The sequence below is a fragment of the Triticum dicoccoides genome, chromosome 6A, assembly GCF_002162155.2.
Source record: "Triticum dicoccoides isolate Atlit2015 ecotype Zavitan chromosome 6A, WEW_v2.0, whole genome shotgun sequence".
Classification (NCBI taxonomy): Eukaryota; Viridiplantae; Streptophyta; class Magnoliopsida; order Poales; family Poaceae; genus Triticum; species Triticum dicoccoides.
The window spans coordinates 198259905-198278732 of record NC_041390.1 but is presented as its reverse complement, the minus strand read 5'-3'; the positions used below and the strand labels follow the sequence as shown (position 1 = coordinate 198278732).

The 18828-nt window shown below is 42.1% G+C and overlaps 1 long non-coding RNA gene across 2 annotated transcripts; it reads right to left on the bottom strand.

The window, feature by feature from the left end:
• Positions 1-15710: 15710 nt before the first annotated feature.
• Positions 15711-18796, bottom strand: LOC119319385. 2 transcript variants are annotated; one of them, XR_005154451.1, is made up of 5 exons: positions 18438-18796; positions 17605-18194; positions 17422-17501; positions 17115-17228; positions 15711-17040 (listed from the first exon to the last, which is right to left on the bottom strand). It is a non-coding gene; the product is annotated as an uncharacterized LOC119319385 (long non-coding RNA). The 2 variants fall into 2 exon arrangements; XR_005154452.1 differs by having other exon boundaries at positions 17605-17787.
• Positions 18797-18828: the final 32 nt, after the last annotated feature.

Below are 18828 nucleotides of genomic sequence, written 5' to 3'. Positions count from 1 at the left end.
TACTTATTTAACTTATAAAATTCTGAAAATTTAACACACTGCAGAAAATTTATCAGAGCTTGTTGTGCAAAAAAATTCAAAATTTTATCACATTCTGACTTTTCTCGGGAATTTTTGCAACAGCGACAAACTTTCTGTTTTGAAACAGCAACTCATATACTTGCAAAATAAGCATGGTAAAGGCTATCCTTGCCACTTTTATTGAAATAAAAGATACAAAACATTATTATAAATAACAGCAAGCAAATCCTAGAAAAATAAAATGGCGTTCCAAGCAAAACACATATCATGTGACGAATCAAAATATAGCTCCAAGTGAGGTTACCGATAATGTTGGGGACAAAAGAGGGGATGCCTTCCGGGGCACCCCAAGCTTAGTTTCTTGGGTCTTCCTTGAATATTACCTTGGGGTGCCTTGGGAATTCCCAAGCTTAGGATCTTGTCACTCCTTATTCTCCTCATATCGACATCTCACCCAAAACTTGAAAACTTAAATCACACAAAACTTAACGGAACTTCGTGAGATAGGTTAGTATGATAAAGGCAAATCATTAACTTTGGTACTGTCAAAGACAAGATTAAAAATTGTTATCACACAATTCCTACTGTACCTTATCATTTCCACAATTTATATTGAGCAATATAAGCCATAGAAACTAGGAAACAAGTAAACTATGTATTGAAAACAGAATCTGTCAAGAACAGAATAGTCTATAGTAATTTGTACTCCAACCATACTTCTGCTACTCCAAAAATTCTAAAAAATTAGTACAACGTATGTAATTTGTACATAAATCATCTGTAAAACATTCAGATCAACATCATGTTCCAGTGAATTTTTAAAATCCCTAGATTGAGTGCAAAAGTTTCTGTTTTTGCATAGAATCAAGTCAAGTATCATCCACGCTATCTCAAAGGGTTCACTTGGCACTTCATTGCAACAAAGGCTATAAAACATGATTACTACAGTATCCTAATCATGTGAACACACAAAAATAGTAGGTTTAAATGTTGGGTTGTCTCCCAAACAACGCTTTTCTTTAATGCCTTTTTAGCTAGGCATGATGATTTCAATGATACTCACATAAAAGATAAGAGTTGAAACATAAAGAGAGCATCATGAATCACATGGCAAGGACACTTAAGCCTAACCCACTTCCTATTCATAGGGATTTTGTGAGAAAACAATTTATGGGAACAATAATCAACTAGCATAGGAAGGCAAAACAAGTGCAACTTCAAAACTTTCAACACATAGAGAGGGAACTTGATATTATTGAGATATGTAAAAGCATATGTTCCTCTCTTATAATAATTTTCAATAGCATCATGAATGAGTTCAACAATATAACTATCATATAAAGCATTGTTTTCATGATCACAAGCATAGAAATTGTATTACTCTCCACATAAGCAAATTTCTTCTCAACAATAGTGGTGGGAGCAAACTCAACAAAATAACTACCATGTGATTGAAAATTAAAATCATGATGACAAGTTGCATGGTTATCATTATTCAGTATAGCATACAGGTCATAACCATAATCATCATAAATAGGAGGCATGCTATCATCATAATAATTTTCCTCATCAAAACTTGGGGGACAAAAAATATCAACTTTATCAAACATAGCATCCCCAAGCTTGTAGCTTTGCATATCATTAGCATAATGGATATTCAAAGAATTCATACTAGAAACATTGCAACCAAGCTAATCACTTATAGATTTTATGTCAAACATTTTATCGAATTATTCTTCTATCAATTGAGCACAGTTTTCCGGTCCATCATTTTCAAGAAAGACATTGTAAAGATGAACAATATGAGACCACGTCAATTCCATTTTTTGTAGTTTTCTTTTAAAAAACAAACTAGTGATAAAACAAGAAACTAAAATATTCAATTGCAAGATCTAAAGATATAACTTTAAGCACTCACCTCCCCAGCAACGGCGCCAGAAAAGAGCTTGATGTCTACTACACAACTTGTTCTTGTAGACTCGTGTTGGGCCTCCAAGCGCAGAGTTTTGTAGGATAGTAGCAAATTTCCCTCAAGGGGATGACCTAAGATTTATCAATCCTTGGGAAGCATAGGATGAAGATGGTCTCTCTTGAACAACCCTGCAACCAAATAATAAAGAGTCTCTTGTGTCCCCAACACACCAAATACAATGGTAATTTTTATAGGTGCACTAGTTCGGTGAAGAGATGGTGATACAAGTGTAGTAATGATAGTAGATATTGATTTTTAAAAACAGCAAGGTATAGCAATTGATAAAACAAATCACAAGCGGTATTGCAATGCTTGAAAATGAGGCCTAGGGTCCGTACATTCGCTAGTGCAATCTCTCAACAATGCAAATCTAACTAGATCCTATAACCATCCCTCAACGTGTGATGTAGAATCACTCCAAAGTTCTTATCTAACAAAGAACATAAGAATAAATTGTTTGTAGGGTAGAAACCACCTCAAAGCTATTCTTTCCGATCAACCTATCCTAGAGTTCGTACTAAAATAATACCAAGCTATTCTTTCCGATCGATCTAACCAAGAGTTTGTACTAAAATAACACCATATGATACACATCAACCAACTATAATGTCACCTAGATACTCCAATGTTAGTGCCAGTATCCGTGAGTTGATTATATGATATGCATCAAACAATTTCAGATTCATAATACTCAATCCAACACAAAGAACCTCAAAGAGTGCCCCAAGATTTCTACTGGGGAAACAAAAGACTAGAATGTGCATCAACCCCTATGCATAGATTACCCCAATGTCACCTCGGGAATCCGCGAGTTGAGTGCCAAAACATATCTCAAGTGAATCAATATAATACCCCATTGTCACCATGGGTATTCATATGCAAGACATATGTCAAGTGCTCTCAAATCCATAAAAGTATTCAATCTAATAAAAAGAAATCTCAAAAGGAAAACTCAATTCATCACAACAAGATAGAGAGGGAGAAAAACCATATGATCCAACTATACTAACGAAGCCCGCGATACATCAAGATCGTGCCATCTCAAGAATACAAGAGAGAGAGAGAGAGATTAAACACATAGCTACTGGTACAAACCCTCAGCCCCGAGGGTGGACTGCTCCCTCCTCGTCATGGTGGCCGCCGAGATGATGAAGATGGCCACCGGTGATGATTTTCCCCTCCGACGGAGTGCCGAGATAGGGTCTAGATTGGTTTCTCATGGCTACAGAGGCTTGCGATGGAGGAACTTCTGATCTAGGGTTCTCTCCGAGGGTTTTGGAACATTTGGCAATTTATAGGGTGAAGAGGCGGTGCGGGAGGCCACCGAGGTGGGCACAACCCACGTGGGCGAGCCTGGGGCCCCAGGCGAGCCCCGGTGGGTTTTGTCCCCCCTCGGGGCTCCCCTCTGGCACTTCTTTGGCCCACTAGATGTCTTCTGGTCCAAAAAAATCTCCAAAAAGTTTCATTGCGTTTGGACTCCATTTGGTATTGATTTTCTGCTATGTAAAAAACAAGCAAAAAAAACAACCGGCACTGGGCACTATGTCAATAGGTTAGTCCCAAAAAATGATATAAAGTTGCTATAAAATGATTGTAAAACATCCAAGAATGATAATATAACAGCATGAATACTTAATAAATTATAGATACGTCGGGGACGTATCAGCGGCGGCGGCGACCTACCAATTGTTTCGAGCGAGGGAGGGGTGGTGTGTGTCTGTGTGAGCAGAGGTTTTGGGGAGTGTGTGGTGTGTGTGGTGGTGGGCAAGGTGGTGTTTGAGGAAATACCGCAGCAACTGAAAAGTTTACTAGGTGGGGGTAAAATGTCGGGCTACTGAAAATTTTGATTAAGGGCGAGCAGATATTTTTGAGATTGCGAGGGATGCAGAGGCGGGAGTAAAATGTCGGGGCTACTGAAAATTTGAATCAAGGGATTGAAGCAGAGCAGGAGTAACAGACATCGCACACGGTCCGGACATACTAATCATGTGCTATCAAACATTAAAACCTTCCAGGCGGTAGATATTTTCGAGATTATGAGGCAGTAGATATTTTTGAGACCGGGAGGCAAGCCTCGTGGAGCCCAATCTACTGTGCTAACGTGAGTGACTGCAGGGGCACGGGCGTGGCACACAAGTAGTCTGACCGAACTATGTCTGTTGCGTACCCAATCGCAGACGGTTTCTACATCCAACTTGTATGATGTTTATAAATTTTGTAAAAAGAATAACACGGGAGAGGGTCAGAACACGAACACACTTGCATGTCACTTGTACAACGAGGTCCTAAACAAACGGTTTTTAACCCCTTTCCGCGATGGCATTTGGAACCATCACCAAGTGAGTGTGGGCGATAGGGGGGTCCTTCCCACACGACCCAGAAACCGTCAGGGATATGCCCTCCTGGCACACACGTCGGCAAAATGAGGTCGTGTGCGACCGGCGAGCGCTCAAATACGGAAATACGTACAGTAGAGCTAAAAATACAATTATATGGCGAAATTGTTTTTGGTCGCAAGTACATCCCACACAGTCAGTCCCCACTGAACGTTTCTGTTCGTATGTACATCACACACAGTCGTTCCAAGGAAAAATTTTTTGTTCACAGGTACATCACACACAATTTTTCTCATTAAATCACTTACGTTATTGAATATATCACACACGGTCCGTGGAAGAAACTGTGTAGCAAAGGCTGTCCATCACACACAGTTTTTATGTGGTAAATGTTTGCACAAGGTGGCCTAACGCAAACAGTTTTGAAGAGAAAGTCGTGTGTGATTGTTCATTGATCCAACACTGTTTATTCCTATAAACTGTGTGCGTTGCCTGAGGTCATCGCCCACGGTATTTTTTCAACGACCATTTGCAATAGCAAAACCCAATTAACAGGATAATTCACCATTAGTAGGCTAATTATCCAATTATTCATAATCCATTTATTAATCTAATTGACATTTCATATTAAGCACACAATATATTTCATTTTCATAATTGAAATACATCAGAGTACAACATCATATAGCTTCAGCACTCAGCTACCCCACTACGCAACTACACCAGGACCAAGTTTCACATGCAACATCTATAACCTTTCGAAATTAGCATCATAGACGGTACATAGACGGATGTATCTTATGTGGAAAACTGCTGAAGCAGAAGGCGAATATTGAGCCTTCATTGATGTTGAAGTTCTTTGTAACTTTAGGCCAGTGCCTGTGGATGATTAACTGTCCATCCTTCATCCTCTTCAGGAACACTTCAATATTGAACCGTGGGTGTGTATGAATACCTTCCTCGCCTCCTGACCATACAGGTGGTTTGAGAGGTAATCATCAGTGAACTGCTTTGGAAAGGCCTGAAAACAAGGATGTGCATAAATATCTTCTCTATATTGGAAATGGGGCAAAGGAATAAAAAAGGCAAGGTATAATAGTTAGTACCATCCTATTCTTCTTAATTGTGCAGACAAAGATCTTATTGTTTTTTGTCGCTAATTTCTTTATCCTAACAATCTTTCTGAGTTTCTTGACTTGACTGATACTCATGGACAACTCATTTCCCCATATGCAAAAAGGGTCGAACAGTGTGTCAAAGCCTCTGATAGTAGGACCTACATGTGCAAGACCAAATTGTTAAAAACCTAAATATTAGAATGGTTCCTGCAATTGCATAATAATGTGCTATTAGACAACGGACCATGCATGTGCTAACCTCGATTGTAAACCTTAGTGCTTCCCATTATTTCCTTGCAACACATATAAGGTAGTTAGTCACCAGGTTAAGTAAGGGTTCGCATGCTATCAGTAAAATATGTTGATGAAAAATAAGCACATTGCAGATTCATCAGATTAATTCAAGCCACACGAAAAACCCATTTATACAAACTAAGCATGATTAAGAACTAGGAAATATAGCACTTGTATGTGTTTCTCATGTATTAAGTGCAGCCAAATTTGATTTATTCCTCACATGCACAACAATACAAAATTCTACCCACGACAATTGGACATCGCATTGCAGAATTGAACCAAGCAATTAACTAAAGATCACAACAAATGAACCAAATATTAACTGAGCACCACATTGCACAATATAACATACTCCTAATAGAAGATCGGACATACTCCTAATAGAAGATCAGACAGTGAAGGAAAGGCAGGAGCAGCACACGCAATGGGTAAACTGAGCATGCTTAACCGGCGTAGCTAGAAAATGGCAAGGTGCTCCTTCAAGATCTGGGGGTCAGCACGAATGGCAGCCATCGTGACCTCATCCGCATGTGCGACCACGATCTGCTTCTCCGCTGCCAAATGCTCCTTGAGGTCCTGGCTATACTGCGTGCACCATGGCTTAGGTCGGTGCTTATTTGGTGGAGGGGTCGATGATTTGGGTGGAAGGTGCCGCGCTCGCACCGGCGGTCGGGGCATGTGGGATGTGGAAGGAGGAGGAGGATGGGGGTCGGGTGTGGATTACCTGCCTAGATAGGCGAGGCCGAGGAGCGTGAAGGAGGGTCATCGGCGAGGAGGCGGCAGCGCTGCAAGCAAGGAGTGAAGGTTTCAACTTGGAAAGGAAAGTGGGAAGAGGGGAAATGTGGCTTTTGGTAAGGGAAGGGGCGGGGAGGTAGATATTTCCGCAGAAGCCGAAAATTTGGAATCGCTTCAGCGAAAAAACTGGCGCGCAAAGTGTCATCAGACACGGTCCCTTATTCAGAACTGTGTATGATCCGTGAACATCACAAACAATTCAGATAGCTTAACCCATGTGTGTTGAGTGTAAATGTCAAAAATTTTGGTTCGAATTTCCCTTGTTATAGTGGTCATCCATGTCATTGCATAATTTGGGTACACAAAGGAGACTAACTTCTTAATCGAGCAAGTTCAGCAATTAAACAGAGCTAGCTGACCTAAACATTACTCTAACAAATTAAAGACCGGCGCTCTTAATGAAACAAAACAAAGAGTACTACTACGGCTGGTGCTCATCGATCTCCACCGCCGCCTCCATGTCCAGCTCGCGCCCGACGGTCTCTTGGGGAAGGGGCTCCATGGCATCAATTGGACGATACTCGACAAGCATCTCGCCATCCGCGTATGCCATATCTTTGGAATAGGCCGCCACGATCTGGGCGTGGGAGACCGTGATCTGGGCTCTGGCGGGCTCCGTCGTGGCAAGGTATGCCGTGCGGGAACGGACGCCTGCTCGAACTCTCTCGGCGATTGCCAGCTCTTCGGCTGTGGGTTGCCGACCATTGTCGGAGAAGCTTCGTTCGATTTGTGCGGTGACCGCCATGAGCTGGGCGTGGACGGCCTCGACATGGTAGTGGGCGGCCTCCGTCAGGGCTAAGGCCACCGTTGCGGAATGGACAACTGTTGTGCCGCTCTCGCAGTTGCTATCCCTGAGGCAGATGGTGTTGCTGCCGCCTGAGAAGCAACTGCGGCCATTTGGGCTGCCTTGGCTGCCCGGACGCAGACTGCGGTCGCCCTCACAAAGCTTGTTAGCACGCGCCTGGCGGATGCGGACGCGCTCTCACTGGAGTGGGCCACCGAAGTTGCCCTAACGACGTGGGTCCACGTCCCCATATTTCACCGGCGACGAATGAACGGTGAAATGATATTTGGGGAGTGAGCTAGTGTGCTTGACACGCCGGCTGTGGACTGTAGCCGATGCACCTTGTCTCGTAAGCCATAGGCATACTATACACTGACGGTGCTCCAAGATATTTTGTGCTGCATCTCACACGGTTGGTGATAATAAACTGTGTGCGATCTACTTGATTTATCGTCTTGATTTGAATTACGTAATGGGGTCACAGCTACAAAGGATGGTGCTTGAACTGTTAGAACTTTTATCTGAAGTGAACATGCAACTATAGGTGTGTCGTCAAAAAATTGGAATTATTCAGGGTTCATTTGGACGTTTTTATATATTAACTTGGTTTTGTAGGCATTTCAGGTGCATAATTCTAATTTCAACTACATGCACATGCTCCAGTGCATATAAACGGGTTATAAAATCAAATATGTGTCCTTGGTTGGATGCTTGGGTCACATGCAAGAAATGGGAATGAATGTCACACAACCCGCCACAGTCACTCGGCCGCAAACATTGAGATACCTGGTTTTTAAATTCTAGTAAATCCAAAACTCTTTTGACATTCATGAAACTTGGCATGCTATCATGGAGCGGCATCAACATGCCATGGTAAAAAAGTTGTCCATTTGGGGTAGGTTTGGGTATAAGCTTCTGACAAACCAGAGCTTCTCACAACAAGTGTGATGGTTTCGGTAGGGAATGTGCCACCTTTGGGGACGAAACGATATCCATTGCCTCTTATTGCTTTCAAAGAATTTAGAGTGTCAACATGGAACAACAGGAGTGTTGTGTTCAATTTTGGAATTTTTTGGGGTTCGTTTGGACATTTTTATACATTAACTAGGTTTTCCAGGCATTTTATGCGCATAATTCAAATTTTAACTACATGCACATGCTCCAGTGCATATAAATTGGTTGAAAAATCAAATATGTGTCATTGGTTGCATGCTTAGGTCCCATGCAAGAAATGAGAATGAATGTCACACACCCTGCCACCGTTACTCGGCCGCAAACATTGAGATACCTGGTTTTTAAATTCTAGTAAATCCGAAACTCGTCTAAAATTCATGAAACTTGGCATGCTATCACGGAGCGGCATCAACATGTCATGGTAAAAAATTTGTCCCATTTGGGGCAGGTTTGGGTATAAGCTTCTCACAAACCAGAGCTTCTCACAACAAGCATGATGGTTTCGATAGGGAACGTGCCACCTTTGGGGACGAAACGATATCCGTTGCCTCTAATTGCTTTCAAAAAATTTTGAGTGTCAACATGGAACAACAAGAATGTTGTGTTCAATTTTGAAATTTTTCGGGGTTCGTTTGGACATTTTTATACATTAACTGGGTTTTCCAAGCATTTTATGTACATAATTCAAATTTGAACTACATGCACATTCTCCAGTGTATATAAATTGGTTGAAAAATCAAATTTGTGTCCTTGGGTGCATGCTTAGGTCCCATGCAAGAAATGGGAATGAATTTCAAACACCAGGGCACCGTTGATTGCCGGCAAAACATTGAGATGCATGGTTTTTAAATTCTAGTAAATCAAAAACTCGTCTGAAATTCATGAAACTTGGCATGCTATCATGGAGCGGCATCAACATGCCATGGTTAAAATTTTGTCCCATTTGGGACAGGTTTGGGAATATGCTTCTCACAAACCGGAGCTTCTCACAACAAGCATTATGGTTTTCGGTAGGGAACGTCCCACCTTTGGGGACGAAACGATATCCATTGCCTCTTATTTCTTTCAATTTTTTTTCTCGTGTCAACATAGAACAACAGGAGTGTTGAGTGAATTTTTGTGATTTTTCAGGGTTCGTTTGTACATTTTTATGCATTAACTGAGTTTTCAATGCTTTTATGTGCATAATTCAAATTTGAACTACATGCACATGCTCCAGTGCATATAAATTGGTTGAAAAATCAAATATGTGTCCCTGGGTGCATGCTTCAGTCCCATGCAAGAAATGGGAATGAATTTCAAACACCAGGGCACCGTTGATTGTCGGCAAAACATTGAGATGTCTAGTTTTTAAATTCTAGTAAATCCAAAACTCGTCTGAAATTCATGAAACTTGGCATGCTGTCATGGAGCGGCATCAACATGTCGTGGTAAAAAATTTGTCCCATTTGGGGCAGGTTTGGGTATATGCTTCTCACAAACCGGAGCTTCTCACACCAAGCATGATGGTTTTCAGTAGGGAACGTCCCACCTTTGGGGACGAAACGATATCCATTGCCTCATATTGCTTTCAAATTGTTTCTCATGTCAACATAGAGCAAAAGGAGTGTTGTGTGAATTTTTGTGATTTTTCGGGGTTGGTTTGGACATTTTTATGCATTAAGTGAGTTTTCAATGCATTTATGTGCATAATTCAAATTTGAACTACATGCACATGCTCCAGTGCATATAAATTGGTTGAAAAATCAAATATCTGTCCTTGGGTGCATGCTTAGGTCCCATGCAAGAAATGGGAATGAATTTCAAACACCAGGGCACCGTTGATTGCCGGCAAAACATTGAGATGCCTGGTTTTTCAATTCTAGTAAATCCAAAAGTCGTCTGAAATTCATGAAACTTGGCATGCTATCATGGAATGGGACCCGACATGCTGTGGTATTTTTCGTGTCCATTTCGACAGAAGGCGCACTCGAATAATGACATCCAACAAAGGCATTTTGAAAAAAATAGCTACCACTTTAATATCTCAAACATTTGTATAATTCAAACCGTGCATGCTATGTTAACCATTCACGTGATGCCACATGTCTTGGTTTTAATGGTTGTAGGAGGTTCCGTGCGGACAGCTACTCGACCTTGGCTGAACGGGAGGTGTGCGAGCGCCGTCCGGTGCATAGGCTGACCGAGAGGCATGCAAGCTGTCGTCGGGTGTGCAGTCTCACCAGGAAGCATGCGAGCTATACGCTGTGCATGCTCATTGGGAAGCGAGCCCTTTGACTTCCATGGTCGCCCACCTTGCTCGCATCCTCTCCATTAATGGCGCCCAAGCCGCAGTTTAATTTGCTTTTTAAATATAAAACACTCATCCCAAATGTTTTAGTTAGAACACCCGTATGCAAACCGATAGCTTCCCTAGGAAGCCAAGAGAAAATGTGCCGAGCAGGATTTCTGCAGCTCTTGATCGCAAACGTTTTAGATAGAACAATCGTATGCAAAGTGAGAGCAGTGCAGGATTTGTGCATCCCTTCAACACAAACGTTTGTTTTGGATGACCCGTGTGCAACCACGTACAAACAATTTAGTAAGATTTGCATCTGTCATATTGGGTATGTTGCCATTTGTCAAACTGGAAAGATTTACATTTGTTGATCTAGTAACGTTGCCATTTGTCAATCCTTGTAACACTGCGATTTGTCAAAATATGCAGCTAGAAATCATTAGCTCTATCTAATTTTTGCAACTAAAATTCAGTAATTAAGCATAGATTTCATTCATAGATTAAGCATACGTTCTTAATTTATACAAACAGTTCAACTCGACGGCTGAACCGACCAAACTTCTCCCCAATTGTTGCCAACCACGTACTGAAATAGCTAGTTCAACTATATATGTGTGTGTGTGTGTGTATGTATATATACTAGCTAATTTTAAGTATGTTGTATAGTTCGACCACACATCTATAGTTAGATGAACTGAACAAAATAGCCCCTAACTACTACTACCACGGAGGGGCTTTGTGCTACTTCCGGCAGCCTCTCCTCTGCCGAGCGCGCTCACCCGCTCAGTAAGAAGAGGTAGAGGAGGAGGAGGAGCCTACCGACGAGCTGGACAAATGCAATACGGCGCCTGCCGCTGCTGCACGTTCAGCGACGCAGGACTCGCTGGTCATGAGGGTTTTTATAGCAGGCCAGTAAGCATTGGGATTTTGGGGGATTTCACCAAGTCGGGTGGGTAGCTTGCGCGGGAACCTGCAAGGTTGCACAGGAACGGGCTCACCGACGATTCATTGGCTCCACCGTTTGGCCAAAAGAATGCCCCCGCGCGTTGTGCAAGCTTGCGCTGTAAGGCGTCTGCAGCAGCGGGGTGACAAGACGTGCCAGAGGAGGACGAGAGGACACGTACACATACAGTTAATAAAAAAACGTTTGTGATTTAATTACCTACTATACCCTCGTCCTGGTTTATAAGTAGGATATAACTAATAAAATACGGATGCATGTCGCCAAAGATTATATCATTGGAGTCGTGTTTGAACATAGTTTCCAGCTATACAATTTTTGTAACATGCATTAACATTTTTTTGGTTAAATTTAAGGTTATATACCAGCAAGCGTTTGCCCGCAACACACACGGCTTATTCCATCACAAACAGCTCGGATGGATCAACTGTGTGCCACGTATCGCACACGCAACTCTAATCTGATTCGTGCTTGATGTCTCCGACATCGCTCGCACAGTTCATCTTATTTTCCACATATCACTGTGCCATCCTTTGCTCGCATCCCTCGGCAAGCTCTACTCACCATTAGGCGCTGCAGCGCGATGTGCTCGCCGTTAGGTGCCGCGGCGCGCTCTGTCGCGTCCATTGGTGCGCTCTGCTTGCGTCTGTCAGCGCGCTCGGCTTGTGGACAACTTTTCCTTGCGCGTTTAACTGCTATATGCATATATATATATGGTTGCTCGCCATTGAGGCGACAGCTGAGCGCTCTGCTCGTGTCCCTCTGCGCACACTCTGCCAGCGGTTGGGCGTGTGCATGATCACGGCGGGGGCCCCATATGCATGCGGTTGCACACCGCGCATTGCCACGCGATGCAGTTACGTGCGGCACGATGGAGTTACGCGCTGCAAATTAGAACTCCATCAGGGCCTGCCGATATTCCTGGCCGTCCGGCTTCCCCTTTAATTCTCACGGCCATTATAACCTTAGTCTCTTCAACCTTTCGATCACGCCCCACAACACAACAAGCACACCCACGACGACACATAAAGAGGGGATGTCCAGTGGCGCTCCAATGGAGTTCGGCAAGCATAGAGTGGATACCCATGTGAGGGAGACAGATCTCTCGGTGGTGTACACAATCGACCCGGCTGTGGTGGACGACTACATCAACAGCGTTGAGCAGTTGCTTGCTAGAGACAAGTACAAGGTGGTCGGCATCGACCACCAGTACACCGCCGGTCGTTCCGGCATAGATCAGAAGGTTGTCGTCGCCCAGTTGTGCGTGCGCCATCATGTCCTCATCTACCACTACTGCATGGCCACAGAGCCTTGCGACTGTTTCAGCAAGTTTGTCAACAACACCGACTACAAGTTCGCCACGGTGGAAACCAATGACGATGTAAATGTGCTCAGCGTTACGGGCTTGGCCTGCAAGAACCTTGTCGAAATCTGTGACCACTACAGGGTCTGGGGAAGCACGAAGGACTCCCTGATCAAACTCGCCTCGGCCATCATCGACCCCTACTACGAAAAGATGAAGCAGGATTACCAGAGAACAAGCCCATATCCTGGCACAGGGCCTGGATGAACCTCACCTCAGGTTCGTGGCAAAGAGTGTGTACACATGCTACGAGATGCACAGGTGGATCGTTGACATGAGGAAGTGCCTCGTTACCCAAATCGACGAGCCCGAATCGAGCCACAAGTAGAGCAAGCGTCACAAGAAGTAGATGATGATCAGATGATCGTTTATGCTAGTTAATCATGCATGTAATATATACTTTACTTTATTTGTAGTAGCCACCTATGTAATTATGCATGTGATAGTTTACTTTGGTGTGTGCAAATGCCATGGTTGTAGTAGCCACCTATGTAAGTGGATGTTTAATTTGATTATGCAAGCATGTCCTTATAAGTGTGTGTGTGTCTATATATATATACTAGTTGACCCATTGCGCCAAATGGCGCAGAGACCTGCTGAAGACATGTTGTCGATGAAAATAGTTTCATGCTGCAAGAACCTTCAACTAAAGCCATGTTCGTGATGAAAATATTTTCCTTTACTAAGGACAGGCCATGTATATACAGTCAGTTTAGTTCTGGTCTGCTAAATCCATATGCGCCTTGAAAAAAACATGGTTTAATTTGCAGAGCCTCACGTGTTTCAAGTAAGAATAAGAACTACGAATCTTTTTGTGCGATTCAAACACATTTCTAGAGAGAGAGAGAGAGAGAATCATACCCCTCTCTCATTATGATTATTATTAAAATGTATTAAATTAGAAATAGACAATTTCATTTACTTGAAGCACTCGAAGAAAGAGAACTTAGAAATACTTTTACACAATGCTCATTTAACCTGTGAAGGACTACGCAATGCTCATTTAACCTGTGAAGGACAAAAATATTTCACCATCTCCTAATGATGAACTAAACTAAATAAGAAATATATACAGTAAATTCATTCAATAGAAAAGGGATACATGGTGTTATCTTAGTAAAAGAAATTACATCATTAGAAGAGAAAAGGGAAGAAAACCAAACATGAGATTGAGTTTTGAAAATATTTGACTGTGCTAGTAGAAGTAGGTTTTAGCAACATTAGGGTAGCATGCATATTCTGTTATCTTATTCAGGTAACATAGAGCCAAATGGCGCAAGGTATATGACATACAACTTTACCGCGAAGATGCGATGTGATATCTTCCTTGTCCTAATGTTCAAACATATTTGGAGATCAAACCCATAATTGGTGTCACCTGTCTTAATTAAAACCCAAAACACCTACCTTGTGCAACATGGCCTTTTACAATGGGAACAATTATTAGCACAAACAGAGTTTGGATATTACATGTTACATAAGACTTTAGCTTGAGAAACTGTCATGTTATAGGTGTATAAATTTTCTACTTTTAATCACAGCAGCAAACAAGAACCTTCTTAAATGGCAAACTCCCTTATGCATATCTGTTTCAAAATTCAACTTGTGAACACAGGCAAAACATTTTATCAATGCACACCAAAATATTGAACTCACATAATAGTCTAGTTGGGAATCCAAATGATTGACTTTGACACATCAGCATACACTCAAATCATAGAAAATTTGTTCTTTCCGGAAATGGAAACTAACATCAACAAGTTACATGCTCCATCCGCCCTTTGGACTGCTTTGTCCTCACGCCTCCCCTTCAATCACTCACCATATTAATAACACCTGAATACGAAAAACCACTTATGAATTATACAGGCATGCAAAATATTGTATATTGTGAAGCATAGCAATGCCACTAAGTAAGATGGGCACTCTCATATTTAAAAACAGAATATAATAAACTATGTATTAAAGAGATATGGTCTAGAATGGTCTAATATAAACCCATATATTTTCTATAAAAAGTTTCCTTTTTGTGAACTATAATGTCTTTAAAAGATAGGTCAAATTGTTAAAAACTGACATGTAAACAACAAACACAAACTATAGCCAGTCACCAGTCAGCAAAGCCCTATTTTTTTGCAAGGCCAACATCACGGCAACCATCACTCATGGCCTGCCTTGGAGGCACGACGTGAAGGTTGCCAAAGGTCAGCGCTACTACAGGTGTTTCTATTCACATCATCAATAGTTCATGTATGGACCTATTAGGTAATTCCAAGTTTTCATTCAGATTTATCCTCTTCAAAGGATATGGGGTACACGGTAGCTGGACGGGGAGCTGCAGCCTAACACAACCTGAATTAGCAAATATAGAAACTACCCTGTAGTTCTAAAGATCTAAAATACAACTGCATGGACAAAGTTTTGCTGCGAAAGAATCGTATGTGTATATACAGGAGCGTGTTGTTGATTCCACAGAGAAAATTTACCATCAGCTAAGTTGGTCCTTTCGTTGTGCATGAACTCATACACAAGTATGTTCTTCCTGTCTTGCTGACTGTAACCAGTGAATGTTACCAGGTTCCAATTACGTATTCCAGAAAGCAATGCTACCTAAAACATGTAGACCTTCACAGGAGACTACTCCCTTCATCCCACAATAAGTGTCAACTCTAGTACAACTTTGTAACAGAGTTGAGACGCTTATTTTAGGATGGAGGGCGCACATGTAAGCCAACCAACTCATCAGGACAACATCGGTAAGAAGAGAAATGCATGAGCATATGGTACATTGTCATGCAACGATGCAATCATAGCATGATACGGCTGTTCAGTAGACCATTACAACAGACCACAAGAGGGGATGTGCAGATACAGAATGCAAAGGAAATTTCAAAAGGCAGGAACTGAAATTGCAGAAACATAAAAGAAGGATTACAACTAATCTAAGATAGTGAGGAAACAATTGTCATATGCTCAAAGCACATTAATAGGTCATTGGATAAAGAAAAAACAGAATAGTCAAACATATCAGGATCTTTTTTCACAACAGGACCAAGCCATACTATAAAAGCAGAAACAAGTAAACACATGAGAAGGTGCACATAAATTTAACTACTTGGCATAACATAACATAAGTTCATCATCTAACAACAAGAGCCTACACCGGTATATAATTACAGAAGATATTATGTATGCAGATATGATGATATATAACCCTATTCGATTATTCAATTTGATGTGATGCTAAGAAGCACACATCTGAGCCGTCTATTTCTTTTCTCAAAGAAAATAACACCAGGTTTATTTTTAGCAAGAAGTGCAACAACAATCATGCCTCAGTTGATAAATAATAAAGGAGTACTCGGAATATATACAAACTTGACTCAAAGAGCATTGTATTGTCCATTTTGAACATAAATCAAGCAAACCAACATGGGCTCTCCACAAAAACTGCACTATAATTCTTGAGATGGGTTGAAAGAACAAGGCAAGTAACCTGCAACCAAATAAGAGGATGCCATAATTGCTAGTGAGGCCTGCCCCAAAACCTAAGTTGCGCTCTTCCCTACCCCTATTCTGTACATATAGTGGAAAAAGTGTCCAACCAGCAGCATATTCAAAATCTACAGCTCCTTGGAAGAAGGCCCTTCTCCATAGTAACTAAGCAAGCTTACGAAGGTCTTGTGATTTTATTTGAACAAGGCTATTATGTGGAAGTAAAACCATTCTAATAACTATGGAGCTGCAAAGGTATACTCCAAACAATGATGAGATACAGTGACAATTCTGGTACAGAGCATAATGATAATGTTCATGAGATACATACAGTGAAAACTGTGGTATGGGAATGGCCAATTAGGATCCCTGGTCTTTAACAAATACCTAATATCCAAACTTCCAATTATTATGGAATGATGCATATGTGTATGTAATTAGCTGTACGTACGCTATATTCCTTCATTTGAAAACACTTGTCCTTAACCTCTCAAGTTTTAGCTAATTAATAAGTCACATATAATTGTCAGCATATATTATAGGCAGATAGAAGTACGTGAACAAACTCTAGGACATGGCATCGTGCTTCTGTCAAGAGGATTCCCGGAGCAGGTGAGCAGCTACGGCAAGCTCCTCTGTAGTCGCCTTCACCTCCTCCATGTACACCTATGTGAAGAACAAGAGGAACAAATCATAAGCTTAACTAACATTTGGCATCTCGTACTGCTAAGAAACCACACCTGAAAGCTATCGTCCTCCCCTAAGCACTCCTCCTTGTGCATTTATACAAACAACTATCGTCCTCCCCTGAGCACTCCTCCTTGTGCATTTATACAAACAGCTAGTGCTCGCATCTGCAATCTCAAAGGCAAAACGAGATAATTAGAGAGAGCGAGAGAGAGAGAGAGAGAAAGAGATTTTGTAGGGGACTCACACGCACACTTAGGTGTCAAGGATGTCTATGAATCAGATATAAATTCTTTATATATTGGCGGAGTATGGCGTAAAAAGCACACTGAACAAAACAAGAACATGTGCTTTTCTTACCTAAGTTGCCATGCCGCTGCATTAGCTAAGCCTCCATATCTGGCCACAGGCCACCAGCGTCATCGCTCGCACATACCACCCTGCGAGCCACAACCATATCATTCCTCCCAAATCACAGAGAGAGAAAGAGAGAGAGAGAGAGAGAGAGAGAGAGAGAGAGAGAGAGAGAGAGAGAAGACGTACATGTGGATGTGGTTGAACAACGCTATGAAGGTCCAACCGCGCAGATCAGGGGGAACCAGGGAGGCAACCTTATTGTGTCAGCTACACCTAGCTAGCTAGCGCCTTGCTGCAGCAATAGCAGTCACCGCCGCTTCCTCCGCTGTGAGCCATTGATGCACCCTGCTCATAACTTGATATACCCCTCTGCAGCCACATAAAATTAACATGTTCTTGGAAATTTGAACAACAATTTAGCACACAAAAAACTTTGCAAGTAGCAACATAATATTATATTCAAAGGTACATTTTGTATGCCATGTTGAAAGACCAAGCTCATAATTCAAAAAAAGTATTTTCTAACAAATGAAGATCTTTGAAAGTTTATGAAAATGGAATTGGCAGGAAAAGATGCACTTGAATCTCCATGTTTTTTTCTAACAAATGAAGAGGCATCTCTGAAAGTTGCTGAAAATGGAATTGGCAAGAGAAAATGGCAATTGAATCTTCATGTTTTTCCTCGAAACCAGGCCAGTCTGCACCCTAGCAACACAAATTCAGATCTGCTATTGTTGCCGCAGGAACATTTGGCCCCATTTCATCTCCACCCTCTCCTAGTTGTGCGGACAACATCAGATTCGGGCAACTCATAAATTAGCCAAGATAAACACGTTGATCGTGACCACAAGATTCACATCAGATCAAAGTACATCTAAGAAAAACTAAAAAACAAAATTTCTCTCGATATCAATATTAGAGAGTCCATCTATTTTCAAAGTAAACTACGTGATATGATAAATACTAAAGCAGAATACATATTGTACAAAAGACATAGAGAGGGGGGAGGGGAAGCTCACCTTGTCACCGACATCGTCTCCCTCTTCCTTGGAATGGACCACCTCGGCGAGCCTCTACTGTCTAGCAGCCACCGTCGCTGCCATTCCCCTACCACTGAGAGCTCTCGGTGAGGTGGACCGGGCTGTGTCGATGGATGAGGGAGGGAAACAATGGCATGAGAGAGAGAGAATGGCAGCGCCATTGCAGCCGCCGAGGCTCCGGTGGGGTGGCCGGATGGATGCTTTGTGGCCGTTCCTCGCCTGTGGACTACCTCGTCCAACCGCTATCACCAACCCCGTGCTCTACCGCCACCATTTTTACTCCTCATATGGGATGCAGATCCGGGGAGGAGGAAGGAAGCAGAAGAGGTAGGAGGAGAGGGTGGGATGCGGTGGCGGAGGAGGGAGGAGG